The sequence below is a fragment of the Mustela erminea genome, chromosome 7 (genome assembly GCF_009829155.1).
Source record: "Mustela erminea isolate mMusErm1 chromosome 7, mMusErm1.Pri, whole genome shotgun sequence".
Classification (NCBI taxonomy): domain Eukaryota; kingdom Metazoa; phylum Chordata; class Mammalia; order Carnivora; family Mustelidae; genus Mustela; species Mustela erminea.
The window spans coordinates 111,258,081-111,275,140 of NC_045620.1; the positions used below are offsets into that span (position 1 = coordinate 111,258,081).

The 17,060-nt window shown below is 45.8% G+C and overlaps 1 long non-coding RNA gene across 1 annotated transcript in view; it reads right to left on the bottom strand.

Moving 5' to 3' along the window:
• LOC116596005 overlaps positions 1-16,747 on the bottom strand; it is a 91,687-nt gene extending 74,940 nt beyond the window's left edge. The window contains exons 1-2 of the long non-coding RNA XR_004287964.1: positions 16,653-16,747; positions 6,077-6,135 (exon numbers count right to left, since the gene is read on the bottom strand). This is a non-coding gene — a long non-coding RNA (uncharacterized LOC116596005). The remainder of the gene's footprint in view (positions 1-6,076; positions 6,136-16,652) is intronic.
• Between the last annotated feature and the right edge of the window lie 313 nt (positions 16,748-17,060).

Here is a 17,060-nt window from a genome sequence, read left to right on the forward strand (position 1 = left end):
ACCCTGGATAGAAATCTAGATCATTCCGATTTCAATCAGCTCAGTACATTCTCTTCTAGATAGGCAGAGTTTTACAATACTTTTTCCACATCCGTTAAATCTAGCATAAATGCATAAATTCCAAATGGCTTGGCATTTTATTATTTTATGGTCACCCCTACTGTAACAGCCAAGCTGCTCACAACTTCCTTCGAGAAAGAATTTGACATTCAGCTGTGCAAAGTGCAGTTAGCAGGCAGCCTCTTTCTCAGTGCCTTTGGATTCAAACCACAGGGGTAGAGTTGATTTCATGCTCTGCTGCAAGTCCTGGCCGTTTCTGTACAATGCAGGACTCCTCTAATGGGCCAGTCTCTGTTCTGGACTATCCACTGGGTTTGCCTGAGGTTTTCCTCACCCAATTGTACTTCCTCCCTCCCTCCTTTCATTTCAGATAGCAGATCTGAATCACCCGCTGAAGACCTTCCCCGCCCAATACCCCCTTTACCTTTCACAGTCTTATCTTCTTGTAAATCCCTTACCTGCTGTCTCTTAGCCCAGAGTCTGCTTCCTGGAGGATCTAAACTGAACCTCCCCCTCTCCCGCCACACACAATATCTCATCAGATTTGTTTTCTTCCTTAAATATGATGGGGAGATTTTATTAACTTGAATGTTTAGTGTCTCCCCACTACAACTGCAGCCTTGTGGAAATGCGTCCCGAAGAAAACAGTTTATCATAACAACAAAGCCTACTGCAACAAAGCCTACTGTGTTTTGGGGCCTCATGTTCATGCAAAAATGCCCTCTTGTGGGGGTAGCTCAACTAGAGACTGAGGCATTCTAAGTCAGTGCCCCACACACTAGCTGTTCTGCAAGCCTCCTCAAGCTTGGATCATAGCCTGGAGGAAACCTGAGTGCTCCCCCGAGGGCAGGGAAGGGTTCCGAACATGTGGGGAGGTGATAATGAGAGCAATCATGTTTGAGTGAGGTTTATGAGGGCTTTCCAGTGGTGCCCTGGAGAAGTCTAGTGCTTTTCTCCCCCTTGGCACTTTGCATTTTTGGCACAAGATGTGTTAAATCTTGGGATCTCACAAGCTATTTGTTTTGCCAAAGAACCAACTATTGCTTCAAGTCCTACGTTCCCTCATCTCCTGTTTTTCTGCCTTGCCAGGGAGATTGCTCTCATGTGGCTTCTGGTAGCCCCTCTGGTAGCCAACAGAGACAGGTGGAAGTTGAGTGAAGTATATAGCCAAGAAAATCAAAAGACCTGTGTCCTATTATCTATGCACTTGCTGCTTGCAATCTGGAATTCTTGTTGACTCTACTGGAACCCCACCTCAACACCTTATCATAAGGTATACCAGCTAGACAGTAGACACATACTTCTCACATTATATAATGCCTTAATGCTGTGCACTGAAAATACCAATTCCTTTCGCTGTGACTCTGGGTGCTTAATTACATGGAAAAAAGAAAAACATTTAAAAGCATCCATTCAGACATGCTTTAATTTAATGCACCAATAAGGTGGGCTGGTGTACCGCTTCAAGGAGCAGAATGCCTCCTCCAGAGAGCCTTTCCTTATCTCTCCTTGCCTTCTTCAGCCACTTCAGTTGTTCACCCACTGTTAGGCCCTGTGTAACTTTAGATGGCTTTATATAATTTTATGCCCTGTTTGGGAGTGAAAAGAACTGGAGAAGTCATATAGATCAACCTCTAACTGAAGCCAGGAAGCCCTTCTCATAAAGAGTAGACGTATCCTAAGAGTAGACTCTTCTCATAAAGAGTAGATGTATCCTAAGCAGGCATAAGTTCCAAAGTCAGCATGGAGGGTGAAATGAAGTACTGTTAACACCACCTTTGAAAATTGTAATATGACAGGCATTTGGGAAGTAGGGCAATAGGTAGAACCCTGTCTCTGATCTCACTCTTATCCCAAGGCACAAACAACCTTACAAATGGAATGGCAGGGAGAATCATCTAAACTATGTCATCATTTTTAATTTGTATTTTATCAAGTATTTTATTGAATCAAACTTTTCTACAAGATTGGTCACAAAAATTATCAGTACCCCACCTTCACTTTCCCTTCCCTGGAGGCAATGACTGACTCTCCATACAACTCTGAATAGCACACTTGTATTGCTACTTCTTGGTTTTTCATTTTTTAAGGCTTACTAGTTGACTTCCTGCCATAGAAGATGGAGAATTTAGTTCTCTTTCATCCCCTTCCCCGCTAACACATACCCTTCCAGTTCCTGCATTCGCCCACTGCAGTTCTACTATAGTTTTGGTGAGATCAATATTCAGTGTTTACATTTTTATGACTGTGTAAATAATATTCACAGCTGAGCTATTTGATAAAATTTTTAGTTTCCTTTCATGAACAACTTTTTATTTTCCATGGAGCTAATAATCATCATATGTGTGTATTTGTAGATAGATATACAAATATATATATTTATAAATATTAAATATATATATTATATATATACATATATTTTTTTGTCTTTTGTTTCCTTGGTTTTCTATGCACATATGCTAATGCAACCTTGAACTCTCTACCAGTTGTCCAAATCTCCTGCCAGTCTGTTCTAACACATCACATGGTCAGTATTAGCTTGGAGAAATATCCTGGAGCCCTCTAACCCGTTTATGGGGTCTGGCTACCCTTCAAAGCTGAATCAAAGCAGTTGTCCTATGTCATGCTTCCACATCATCCCAGGAGTATCATGACCCTTTTCTTGAGTTAGATCTCCTTTTTCCTGTACCCCATGCCTTCCTCTTCTTTGGCTGTCCTTCACTGGGGTAGAATATATCCTACAAAAACTCCCTGAGAGAGTATGAGGAGGAAATTAATTTTTTAAAATCCTGGATGTTTGAAAATGTCCCCCTTCTAGCCTCACCTTTATTGATGATTTGTCTGCCTGTAGAATTTTTGGTTGCAAATCCTCTGCTTTCAGAAATATGAAGGCATGGCTTCACAGTTCTAACTTCCAACATGGCTTCTGGAAAAGATGATGTCATTCTGATAACTATTTCTTTTTAAGTGTGTTTTCTCCCTGAAAGCCTGTAGGATCTTAACTTTGTCCCATGTGCTCTGAAATTTCACAATGATTTGCATTGTTATGGGTCTATTTTTATTCATTGGGCTGGGCACTTGCGTCCTTTCAATACGGACACTCATATCTTTCAGTTCTGGAAAATTTGTATATGTGTGTATACATATTTGTCCGTCTTTCAATTCTGGAAAAAGATTTTTTTTTTCTTGATTTCGTCTCCTCATTTTGTCTATTCTCTTTTTCCAGGACTCTTAGAGTTTGCATATTGGACGTCTTTGAGTCATTTTCTTCTTTTCTTAAATCTTCTTGGGGCAACTGGGTGGCTCAGTGGGTTAAGCCTCTGCTTTCGGCTCAGGTCATGGTCTTAGGGTCCTGGGATCGAGCCCCTGGGCTCTTTGCTCAGCAGAGAGCCTGCTTCCCCCTCTCTCTCTGCCTGCCTCTCTGCCCACTTGTGATCTCTCTGTGTCAAATAAATAAAATCTTTTTTTTAAAAAAATCTTCTCTATTATTTCTTTTTGCTCTATTTGGTGTGAGGTCCTTCAACTTTTTCTTTTAAGACCTTTGCTGAGTTTTTCATTTCTGCTCTCATAATTTTTAAGAGCTTCTTTTTTTTCCTCTGTGAATGTTTCATTTTAATAATGTTTCTTTTTCATCTGTTTCATGATTGCAATGTCTTATCTCCCTAAAGATATAAAGACATAGAGTTAGGAAATACACACACACCCACACACCCATTCTCTTCTTGACAAAGTTGCCACTTCCTTGAAATTGCTTTTTTTTTTTAAACTTGTTTTTTTAATAAATTTTTAATTATGTTATGTTAGTCACCATACACTACTTGCTTTGCTTTCTCTTTCATATGAGCCTTTCCTCATCTGCGTGATGGTCCTTGGTTATCTTTACAAAACTGGTTGGAAGCTTTAAAACATGAGTGGCCTTGGTTGAATGTTAGCTTCCTTGTAGGGTGATCTGGCTGGAACCCCAATATCTTGGGGTGTTTCCTCTTGAATTGGTCAGGTTTTCAGATTAGACACGTCTATTCTTTTGCCTGGAGAGTGAAGATCTGGCTGCCAGTGTCCTGTCAGCTGACTGCTTCAGAAATTTGGTGGGATAAATTGGGCTTCCTCTCCACTTTCCCACAGCTACCCAAGGATTCAGCTTCCTCAGGCTTACCGTCATTCCTTCCACCATGTTGCTACCATGGTATCATGGTCTATTTCCACATTCCAACTCTCATCGGCTTATGACTTTAAAAATTTTTAAATATTTTGAGAGGTAGTGAAAATAGATGTATGGATTCCACTGATCATCTTAATCAGTTGGAATCCACTATTGTCTTCTCTCTTCATTTTTGGCTTAGTCACAACAACAAAAAAATTGGATTTATTTAAATAAAGGCTCATATGTTCTGCCTCCCCGGGGATTATAATGATATTTGTTGAGTACCCTCTAGTTAACAGTTATTTTTCTCACTCTTGAACTAAACTGGGTTTTCACCATGACCTAGTAAGGTAGCTATTAGTCCTCATTTTTAAGTATAAGAAAACCGAGGCCAAGAAAGGTTGAGTCTTACCCAGTTTCCATTAGTTGGTAAGGAGCTGAGACAAGACTCCAAACCAGATTTCCTGGTACAAATCTGACTTTTCTTTTATTATCACCTACACCAGGCTTTTTTGGCAAACACCTTCTGTAGACAACAGGCAAAGCACCCTCTCTCAGCAGGGGATGGCTGTGTCAGGAAGTTCCTTCTGATTAACAGCTGAAAGCTGTCTCTTTAAGGTCTTCCCATGGATCCTGGGTCTGCCACCTTTGGCTACATAGCGCCTTTGGTTTGTCTTCCCCATGCGAGGCCTTTCACTATTTGTACTCAGCTGTCATGGGGTATAGATGAAGGGCAGTGATGTTGTAAAAGTTAAGGAATTCTGAAGAGAAGAGGAGTGCTGAAGCTGTCCTTGGTCATGGCAGGAAGATGTGAGTGAGCTCCCAGAATCCTCCAAGAAGGATAGTGCGTGGACCCCAGCAACGAGGAGGGGAGAGAGGCTATGGTGCATCTGAGTGTCAGGAAGCTCAAAAGAGGAGATCTTGCCTATGGGTGGATGGCACATGAGCCATGAGAAGTATGGAGAAGCTGCCTCTGCCTCCTGGCCATAACATTAGGTCATAAAAAAATCTTGCATCAGATAAGACACGGAGGTGGTGGAAAAGAGTGGTTATAAATGTTAAAGATGGGGAAGAGCTCATTATAAGGGAATCAGGTTCAAAAGGTGAAGTGAAAAGAATTGAGAAGAGAGTTGGTGAAAGGCAGAGTTGGGGAAAAGCAATCTCAGAACAATTCAAGGGTGTATGTGTGACCTTGAGTCAATGAAAAACCGTGCAATTCCTCCATCCCTGACCCCAGACAATTGTGGAAAAACACCAAGCCGCTGGAGCCTTGCTACAGTCTCTCCCTTCTTCTGATGGAAGCATAGACTGTGGGGGAAGCCTGTGTCCTCACCTGTGGCATGCCCAGGCTCGCCACCTGGCCCACGGGGTTCTTTTTTGTCCATCACCGCTAAAGGCTCTGGCTAGAGGATTTGGTCTGAAGCCAAAGCAAATAGCAGCTGAGAGACACACAACAGTTGGTGTCTGGCTCCAATGATTCTGGCGCCTTCTTAGACCACCCCCTTTCCTCCAAAGAAGTCTGCCCAGCTCGATGAAAACTACAACTGACATGTATGCAGTGCTTTGGGCTTTCACAGGCACTTCCACGTATGGGGTCTCATTCTATCCTCCCAGCTATGCTGGTGGTAAGTTTCATGATTCCCATTGTACAGATGAAGGAACGTCCAGCTCCAGCCCTTATAACCAAGTGACACTGAATAAGTCATTAACTCTCTCTAAACCCCAACATTTTAGTAATCAAATGCAAATAAGACTTCTGCAGAAGTTGTTTTCAGTGTTAGATAGGATGACTTATGTACAGAACTTGCACAGAGCTGGGACCCCATAAACAATCATTCTATATTCCCAGTAAATGATTTACCCCAGTTCACTTACCCAGAGAAATGCAGAGTTAGGGTCCCCACCTGTCCTTGCCACTGAGGGGCAGGCCATTCCTTGAGGGAGAGAGGAGTAATTTATAAATATAGCTTCAGTGACTGTGACAGATTCTAAGGATGACCTCAGTAATTTCTTCCATCCCTAGGTACATGCCTCTTTGCAATGTGAGCTTCTCCCTTCCAATAAAAGGTTGATCTTATTTCCACTCCCCCTTGAATCTGGGCTGGCTGTGTGACTTGTTTTGATCAACAGCATGTGGAAGAAATGACCTTAGACCTTGAATGCCTGCTCTCCCCTTCTTGTCTGTGATTCCCATGTAAGGAAGGTCCAGGCTGGTCTCCTTGAGAATGAGCAACCACACAGAGCAACCACATAGAGAAATTCAGTCATCCCGGCAGTTCAAGCCATCATCACAGAGGCACCAGATGTGGGACTAGACCAGCTAGGCAAGGCGGCCCCTTTGTTGTCATTTCTTTGCTCCCCATCCCCTCACTTGTAGCTCACTGCAACTGTAACGTCCCCAGTGAGACCAGGAGAGGGGCTGCCTGATTGAGGCTGGCCCAATTACAGACTCCTGAACAAATATATGATCTTTGTTTGAAGCCACTAAATTTGGAGGTAGACTGTTCTGCAGAAATTGATGACTGATTCCTTAGATAAGACACTGGGAAAATGTCAGTAAAAGCGCATAGATACTGAAATCAGCACCTGTGTGGCTCAGTCGGTTAAGCATCTGCCTTCAGCTCAAGTCATGATCTCAGGGTTCTGGGATCAAGATCAAGCCCCACATCAGACTCCTTGATTAGCAGAGGGTCTGCTTCTTCTCCCTCTCTCTCTGACTCTCCTGACTTGTTCATTCTCTCTCACAAAAAAAAAAAAAAAAAAAAAAGCAGATACAAAAGGTACTCTTGGGGCGCCTGGGTGGCTCAGTGGGTTAAAGCCTCTGCCTTCGGCTCAGGTCATGATCCCAGGGTCCTGGGATCAAGCCCCACATCAGGCTCTCTGCTCAGCAGGGAGCCTGCTTCCTCCTCTTCTTTCTGCCTGCCTCTTTGCCTACTTGTGATCTCTGTCTGCCAAATAAATAAATAAAATCTTAAAAAAAAAAAAAAGGTACTCTTGACATCATCTTTCTCCTTTAAATTATGTTTGATCTTCCACCATCTTGTGGTCCTTTTGACCAAAGTTAGAACTATGAACCTGATGAATTCACGAAGACCTGTTCTTCTGATACATGTAATTCTTCGGAGAAATGGACATAGTGTGATCTTATATCCAGGGCTCAGGCTCAGACTCTCATTGGTTCCTACTTCATCTTTCTAACCAATAAAGGACTGGAACATATATACTTGATAGAGGGTCTTGGGAATATTCCTAATGCCAAGTTGGGAGTCTGCAGTAAACCTTGGGGCCAAATCTCTGCATCCTTGACCCCTTCCAGTCTGTTTGAACACATGGTGAGAGCATGCTTGCCTCTTCATCCAATCAGCATCTCAGAGACTTCTCAATTGTTCTGGAGCAAATAATGCTTAGAAAAGAGGTACAGACCCAGAGAGGGTGAAAACAAGGTATTTTAGGATAGGCTTAACTGATGACTCCAGCCATGACCCTGCCTAGATCAACTTGAATGTTTCAAAGGAACTCTGTGCTGAAGAGTTTGAGATGATTCTGGAACAGCTTCACAGTCGAAATGAAACATCCAGAGCAAGCTATTCTCTGAACAAGAAGAGCTGTGGTGTTCTTTTTAGGTCACTTGGCAGTTCCTGGCCTGAATTTGCCCCAGAACAAGGGGGAAGACTGAAGTGACTTCATGCAATGGAGAGCCGACCGCATTGTCCTTGCAAGCCAGAAAAGAAGCTGGCTTCAGAGAAATTAAAATCTGCAGGTCAATGGGAACAATGCTTGTAAAACATTCACCTGCTCATCAGCTCACCTTTAAGTAAAGTGAGAAGGATAATGTGAGTCACAAGCCAACTGTGAAGCTTACTTTGCAATCTGGGGTGCAGGTAGCTGTGTAGACTCTAACATTCCTCTCTCCCCTTCCTAGGCTGAGTCCTGGTGGCCCTGTCCCCAGTGTACTAGGATCTGTTGCCCTCAATCTCTCTCATACTCCTTGTTCTCATTGCCAACAGCAGCAATGAGGCAAAGGAGTCAGGGACAGCTGAAACGACTAATTTCTGAGCTCTGCTTTCTCTGTGCACTCCCTCTGTCCATGGAAAGCCGGCAGGAGACAGGGTGTCAGGGAGGGTGGCAGGCTGGGGGACCCCTGTTGCTCAATGCTGGGTGCCCAGAGCTGTGGTATGCAGCCTGCTCATTCAGCCCGCAGGCAGTCAGTTGCATGTATGGAGGCTCTGAGCGGTCTCTGGAGGAAAACAAAGACCATTCGAAAGGACACCAGGGGTAAGGAAACCCAGCTCTAGGACTGGCCTACTGCCTAAGTTTACATGCATTAATAAATGAACATTTTGGGGCATACTTTACAGTATGCTTTTAAAAGTACTTTTGATTAATTATGTGACATATGTGATAGACAATGTATTATTCCTATTTAAGAGATGAAGAAGCTCAGAATCAGAAGAAGCAAAGCCATTTGCCCAAAGGCACACGGCAAACAGAACTAGAATCCACTGCCTCCAACCCCTCTGCTTCTCCCACCATGCTTCACCACCCTTGGGTATTAACTTCTCTGAGCCCAAGCTCCAGCATCATTGAAATAATGACAATTTTACTGGGCATTTTCTCTGCGTGAGGTAAGCATGTTACCCCATGTTAGCTCATTTAATCCTTAAAATAACCTATGGGCAGAAACTATTTTTATCCCTGTTTTAGAGATGAGAGAGCTGAGGCTTACAGAGATCAGCAACCTGCCCAGCCAAAGCTCAAGTTCTAAGCCACCTTGCCATATACGTTCCCATTGGTGGTTGGAATGATCTTCCCCACCCACTTACCTCACCAGGCAATACTGAAGACAAAATTAGATGATGGATGTGAAAACACTGTTTGAAAGTCAAACACACAGGGCACAAATATAAGGAAAAATTAAAGAATCCCCACTTCTGTGGACTTTATACTATAACAAAGCCCAAACTCACTTCCAACAACCTGACATAACAAGTCCTCACTGACATAAAGCAGCAGACACAGTTCTAGAAAGGAGTTGCAAGGGGAGGGTGATAGAGGTCAGAAGTCCCAGTCCTGGAAGTAACTTCAGAGAGAGGAGTTTTGCTTAGGGGAGTTTTGCTTAGGTTGCTGGCAATAAAGCAGGGCACCGAACCTAAGAGAGGAGAAGAATTCTAAGCAGAAACTTTGGCCAGTGGGGCCAGGCTGCCCTGTGTAGGGGAATGCAGGCAGGAGTCCAGGCAGAGATGGAGATTCTAATAGAAGTGGCTAGAAGCATGCTTGAGGCCATGGTGATGAGTATGTGTGCATGTGTATGAGAGCATATGAACACGTATGTGTGTGAGAACACGCATTCCTGTGTGTGTGAGCGCATGTGTGTAAGGCAGTGTCATTCCCCCTCCCCACCCCCCACCATAGTGTCATGCACAATAGCTTCCCCATTATCTCGAACACAGACCAAAAACTCATCTTCCACTAAGCACTTCTTGCTGCCACAATCCTTGATCCCCCACAGAATCAAAATATACTCTCTGATCTTGGCACTGACTCTTGCTCTCACTTGTGGGCCTTTGCTATGGACTTTTATGTCTCTGTTTATTTTGTGTGTTTCTTGAGTGGCTCATGCCTTTAAAGGAAATACAGCAGCTGTGGCCTGTCATTATATCCCTTTGCTGGCCGTGGGCTGTGCTTGCCCTGCTCTGGGGATGGATGAGCCTGGGCTTTTAATTTGCTGTGACAGGAGATAATTGTTGCTTGAGTTTCCACCTCTGAAAATAAACCAGGGTGGTGCTTCGTGGCTGGAAATCCACAGAGGCAAGCTCATCCCTGGGGTTTATGCCAGGGGAGGCTTAGCCAGGGCTCAAGTGGCTGGTCTCAATGTCCTTCACCCCCTTTCCTTTTCTGGATCTCCAAACGTACAATTAGTGTTTTCTTTAAGATCTCAGGATGGCAAAGTTAAGAAAGTTTAGGGAGATTTTCTGATAATGTGTGCAAGGATTCTAGAGGTGGGATTCTGTGAGATTTTAGACTCTGAGGATACAAAACACTCTACTCTGGCCTAATCCCCAGCTACAGCTGCATTCAAGTTCAAGCACATCCTAGCCTGTCCACCAGGGCTACACTCTATGCCTTTTTTCTTCTTTTTAAAATATGATATCATGCATAGAGAATAGCTGGGCTAAGTCCCACCAAACAAAGCACTCTGAATTGCAAGACAGGTCATGGGTTTTGGATAAAAAGCAAGACCTTTCTTATCTATAAAGTGAGGTATCTGGACTTGACCTTCGAAGGTTACCTCTGCCACAAGGAACCATTTCTCTTGGACTCCATTCATGGGCTTGTCTCACTAGAGCTGAACTGAGCACAAGGTATTGTAAGGCTTGCATGGGTTGTACCAGTTAAGATGATATAAAAATGTCTGGGAGTAGTACTTTTTAGTTATGTCTTTGGATGAATTTAATACAGAAGGAGAACCCACAAGTAGGGAAACTTGTGGTAGTAGAGAAAAGTGTGTCCATGAGAATACTGGCTTGTATGTTCTAGAGCCCTGCAGAATGATCCTCCTGTGCTTTACATTTCTCTGTTCAAATCTTGTCCCTCTACTCATTAGCTGCCTGACCTTGGCAAAGTTCCTTAACCTCTCTTAGTTTCCCATCCATAACATGGAGAAGATGAGAGATCTGCCTCACAGAGCCAAGGTTTAAGATAGTTTAAGTATATGGTTATTTACGCCACTAGCTAAAAATCTTAACTTTCCTCCTTTTAGGTACATGGTGAGACTGCATTTCCTTAGCCCCTCTAAGTTGGACTTATCAGGGTGACTTGCTTTGGCCAATGAAATGAGAGTAGAAGGGCTCTGTGTTGCTCTGTGCAGAAGCACTTAATAGCCAGTATAAGACACTGTCGTGAGCCCCGTACTACAGCAACAAGCAAGGCAACAGATGGAGTAGCTGGAAGCTCTTTTATTTCAGGTTGAGATGTGAAGAAATGTGGAGTGGAGCCTCCTAGCTAACCTGCAGCAGACATTTAATGAGATCAAGAAGTAAACTTATTATTAGCTATTAAGATTTTGGTGTCTTTGTTATTGCAACATAAACTGGCCTACCCTGACTTTAGTAATATACGTGAAGTGCCTAGCATAGCCCCTAGAACACACTAATCTAATAATAAATGATAGGTCCTATGTTGATTCTATGACAAAGGCCAGGACCGCTATCATTTGAAGCAACCACACAGAATCTAGCACAGTTCTGAGCAAACAAATGTACACTCTTTTATAGTGATCCTGGATGACGCAAAGTCATTGAAAGTTATCAGAACCCAGGAAAACACTGTGCCAAGGAAAAAGGAAACTCTTTCCAGCAGCTGGAAATAGAAGGCCAGTACCTGCTCAAAGTGTAGACTTGTCATTATGTACTTCAGTTTTCACCAACCAGAAAGTAAGTAGCGGACAACTGGTTCCTGCCCCTACTCTCAGGGAAATTATTTCTGGGGCATAAGCCTAACGCACTCTTTGCTCAGAGTAACAGGTAACGAATGCTGGGTACTTGATTCCAGTATTTGGCTTTGATTACTTAATGCAGGCACCAAGATCTTTGTTCATGTCGATACATGTCATGGGAATATCTTCCTCTTAAACTCAGCAAATTATAAAAGCATGAGAATCTCAGTTACATTCAAGCAAAGGGAGCCACAGTTAAAGAACCTCGTCATGGGGCGCCTGGGTGGCTCAGTGGGTTAAAGCCTCTGCCTTCGGCTCTATGATGGGTTGGTTGATCATTTTTTTATAGTTCTATTATTGCTTTAGTTAATTCATTCAAAAAATATTTGCTTCAATCTTTCTCCTGTGCCAAAACCCCATCTTCCAGTAACATTAGGGAAGGATCAGTAATATTGTTCTCATTTTATAAGTAATTAAATTGAGGCACAGAGACAGTAAGAATCTCAAGACCACATAGCTAGTTAAGTGGTAGAGTTAGGCTCGAAAGCCAGATGTAAAATAGTGAAGTCCCACAAAGTCATAGTCTACAGAAATGGGCACTTGGGGGTAAATTCCAAAAGCCACACACCTCCTAAAGAGAAAGAAGAGGATCTTTTAATACCCCCAGCCCACTCGAAAGCCCAGTGAGTATAAACTTGATAAGGTATTTAATATAGAAAGGTATGCTGACAAAGAGTGTGAGTCATCTCCTGGGCAGAAATACCATCTGTGTAGGGAATGTGTGGTTAAATAGGGGAAGTATGTTTCATTAAAAAGTATCCAACTCCCCTTGAAGCCATGCAGACCCAACATGGCAGCTGAGGACCAGTGCTCCTTGCTCTGGGGTCCAATGGATCCCCAGAAGGAGCATGCTGACTTGGGGCTCTAAACCAATCTTTCAACAAGAGTCCAAAGCTTTTCCAGTAAGGTAAACACTTTCTTGGGCCCCTTACCTTCTCACATCTTCATTACATCATAAAGTGATTCTACCTCAGAAAAATCATGGTTAGGAGGGGATTTTCGTTTTTAAGAAACCAGTCAATTAACAATGCACATAAATATCACCATAATTTCTTGGACTAAAGGGGAGTATAAAGGGCTGAATTCGTTTTATGAATTTCCTTGGTAAGTTCAGGCTTCAAGTTTTGCTAATTGCTGCCAAGCTGGAGAATTAGATGCATGCATTTCATGGACTTTCATTCATGGGTTCAACTGTTATTGCTTGAGCACCACCGAAACAGGATATGGCTAGATTCTGCAAGGGATGCAAAGATGAATTTTCTGCCCCAAGAGAGCTTGCCATCTGGTAGGGAAGAGAAGGACCCCCAAGGAAGGTTCTAGAAAGGGAGGCCCTAACACAAAGTCCTAGCTGTCCAGAAGTGAAAGGGACTCTGGGGTGGACAAAGACCCCAGCCTCGGCATCAGGTCTTAACAAAGTACCTATTTCACAGGTAAGCCAGTGTTCTCAGGTGTCCCCAGTTTGATGTAATCAGTGAGGCATGTTAACATGAACACCTCTGTTTCAGTGCCTCTTGGTCTTGCCTGCATACCTACAGGACACTTTCACTTCTCTCAGAGCCTCCCCTGGGGACTTCCTGAGGAGTCCCTGCTCATCCCCTGGGAGGGAGGGAGCTGGAGTCCTGTGACACAACCTGCTTTCCTGACCCTGGGCTGCAGCATCTCCCAAGTCCTGTCAGATGTTTTGTCCATTTCAGCACAAAAGTGTGAAGACTGCCCTGCTCCCCCAAATTTCACAAGATGCCTCACCAGTGGAGCGCCTGAGCCTGACTTGCCCAGTCTCGGGCTCAGACTGTGATGCCTGAGGGGGGAGAAGCCCCAGGACTCTGCCTTTGTCTTGACTCAACCTCACCCACCTGAATCCAGATGCTTCTCTTTCACCCAAAGCCAAAGGGCCCCATGCCCATCAGTTCCTTCCAAAAAAGCCTGGGACTGGGTAAGTGACCTTCCCTCCAGTGGCACTATAATGCATCACCAAGCCAAGGGAGGTTGGAGAGAAACAAATGTAAACTGGATGGGACAGTCAGCATGACCCATGGCTGTGTCAGGGGAGCTGGGACTGTTGCTTTTCTCTGTGGTCACCCTTGCTCCCCATCACACAGGGGCTGGGCCCTGCCAGCCCTGTCCCCAACTCTGTGGCTTCAGTGCTTTCTTGGTGCCCCATTCATATTTGCTGGTAAAAGCTGCAAAATAACACCATGACCAAATTTCAACTGTCTGCCTAGAAATATAAGCCAATTCCCTGGGGTCGTGAGGGGAGGCTTGCTGCAGAGGTTTGAATTTCCACTGCATTGACTCAAGCACCATGGAAGCCGGAGGCCCCAGTTTAGGAGAGAGCTGTCTGCAGCTTGGTTGGTAGCATTTTGGGGACCAAAGAAGAAGCCCCTCTGAGACCAGGGCACAGTTATCTTCACCTGCCTGAGATGCTCGTGCTCACTGAACAGATCTTACTTAGGACCAATCGGAGTCATTGGTTGCCCGCTGACACCTTGACAAGCTTTCCCCCTGGGCTGCAGAGCACAGGGTGTATAGACATTTGTCTTGCGGCTGTTTCGGCAATCTTCCCCTACAGCTGGGTTTTCTCTGAGGAGACAGCTGTTTAAAGCTCAGTGCAACACTTATTGACTTTTCTGGGCTTCTGTCTCTGGGGATATTGCAGTCACCAGCTTGAATGGACAACTCAAGACCTATGACTCGCTGTCTGCACTCATCACCACTTTGCCAGAGATCAAAGCCGCAAGGCCACGGAGACAGGCTTTCGGCAGCTTTTCCTGCATCCTTTGCTGATCAGAGTGACTTAGCACCTAAATATCATGATCAGCACAAGAACTCTTTACTTTAGTTCTCTGGTAAAGACTCTGGTGTAGTCAATGATTTCATGGTTTGAGTGTAGGGTTAATATGCCTTCCATGTGAATCTGTGAAGTGGAAGGAGGGGATGCTTGCTTGGGAAATCCAAAAGGCCCCCATCTAGTCCTGGGGATAGGTAGACAAGCACGTGGTGAGGAGGAAGCACTGGGCCTGGCCAGGTGAAATACAGCCTGCACAGTGGGAACGAATGGGATCCTTTGGCACCAGCTCTCAGGAGAGGGGGCTCTGGGGGGGACAATGCATCCCCGTCCCTGGCCTCACCCACCTAGCTGTGGGAAGGATACCCATGGGATGCCCCCAGACAGAGGAACCTCCAGGGCAAGACCCAAATATCAGGGCTCCTGTGATCTCTTGGCTGACATCCTCAGAGAATGAACCACAACCACCACTGAAGCATTTGGGTATCTTTCTATGCTGCCCCTGTGGGGGAGAAATGTCTGCTCTGCACCTATACCTGCCCTTCACATTTAGGCAACCTGGGCACAAGGGCAGGGCAAAGCATGGGAGGCAGCTGCTCAGTGGAGGGGGGTTGCAGACCAGCTTTCCTGGTCTCTATGACCACAGCCCCCCAGGAGCCCCACGGTATCAGCTTTCTCTCCATACCCCACCACCACCTGAGGGCTTCCTGGATACCATCCCACCTGGTGCCAACCACTGCCTGCCTCACTTTTGCGGAGCTGCACGATCTCCCAGGGCCTGACCTGGCCTGCCTGGTCTCCTCTGGAAAGTACCTTCCCCATAGTGTGGACACAGCACTTGGACCAGCTGGGTCACCAGGGGGGTTCCAGAGGCCCCCAGTAGCAGTTTCATAAAGATTTGGTGGATGGATGAATGAATGAATAAGTGAGTGGTAGAATTCCAGCTCCACTTCCTCCCAAGTCAGACTGGGATGGGGAGGGGAGTGGTTTGAGCTGCCCACCATCCACTCCAGTCTGAAGACCGGGAAGAGAGACTTAGAACCAAGGAAGCAACAGGAGGCTCCTTGCCAGGAGCAGGGCTTTCCCCAGGGCAGCCGCTGTAGGGCCAGGGCTAGGTTCTCTTGTCAAGATGAGGGAGGAAGAAGCATCTCCTCTGAAGCCCTGGCTAGGGGCAGACAACCTCAGCATTTCCTCTTTTAGAGCCTGGATTGTGTTGGGGACACAAAGGACACAAGCGATGAATGTTTTCCTGGCTCTCAGAGCTCCCTCACTGGTTGTCTGTGCTGGGATGATCTCCCTGACTACATGATCCCTACAACTGTCACCTAGGTTCGGAAGAAGAAGAGTTTCCACACACCCAGACTCCATTCGGGGCACTAGCCTGTTACACTCAAAACATCACAAGGTAAGGCAGGAGAGCCCCAGGCTCCTGACAGTAAGCCTGCTCTGTCTGCCTTAAAGACAGAACTTCATGGAAGCTGGGTGTGGCGCGAGGGTGTGTGAAACCAGGGTCTTCTGAATCCTCCCGGGGATGCTGTAGCCAGACTCACCATGTGGAGTCTGGTAAGTGCCAGAGATGGAAAGGGAGGGATGGTTGGGTGGTATCACAGTCAGTTACAAAACTGAAACACGGGGCACCCGGTGGCTCGGTTGGCAAAGCACCCAACTCTTGATTTCGCTTCAGGTCATGACCTCAGGGTTGTGGGATGGAGCCCGGTGTCTGATTGCTCCTCACTCAGAGCGGAGTCCGCTTCTCTCCCCCTCTCTTCCTCTTCCCCTCCCCCACTTCTCTCTCTCTCTCAAATAAATAAATGTTTAAAAAAGAATCAGTCATACAGCCCGTGTGTCCCTGACTTTTCTAAAAGCTAACTAGTTAAGACCAGTAGTCCAGAGGAGAGTCGGGCAATGGCAGGAGCTCACTAAACAGTTGCTGACAGACCGGGACGGCCTCGTCCCCAGCTCCCCGGGGGCCTGTGAGGCAGAGCCCTCTTCCCAGCGGCCCAGGCAGATCCCAGCCATGGCCCTGACCCGCCGCGGTCGTGAGGCACAGGTGGCCTCTCCGCTTCAGACAGCCATGCCCCATGTGGGTCAGAAGAGAAGCTCTGAATGGTCACTTAACCGTGTTTTTCTGTTAAAAAGAGCAAACTCTGGATAGGAGCTCAGAAGGTTACCTCTTTCCCTGTGGAAAAATAGGCTCTGCCTCAGGAAGCAAGCTCCTTTCTTGCCCAGAAGATTCGCAGTCAAATGCTTCTAGGGGAGATTGTAATACTCCCGATGGCCAGAAATGTCTCTGGCTTCTATCTGGGGTTCAGTCCAATCTGAGGGGTCGGCTCAGGAAGGCTTGGGAGCACCCTGGCTCGGGCGAGCCCCGGGGCCGCAGGAGGAACCGTGCGCAGCAAGCCCTTGCGCGCCTGCGGAGGCCGCCATGACAGGTACGGGGGTCTGAAGAGAAGGCAAAAGGAGAGATGTTTTTGTGGAGCCTTGGGCTAGCTAGAAACTCCTACTGACACCAGCCTAGTACTCGGTGTGACCCACAGGGCATCTTCAGGGAATCTCACCAGTGTCCTCCAGCGGTGGTA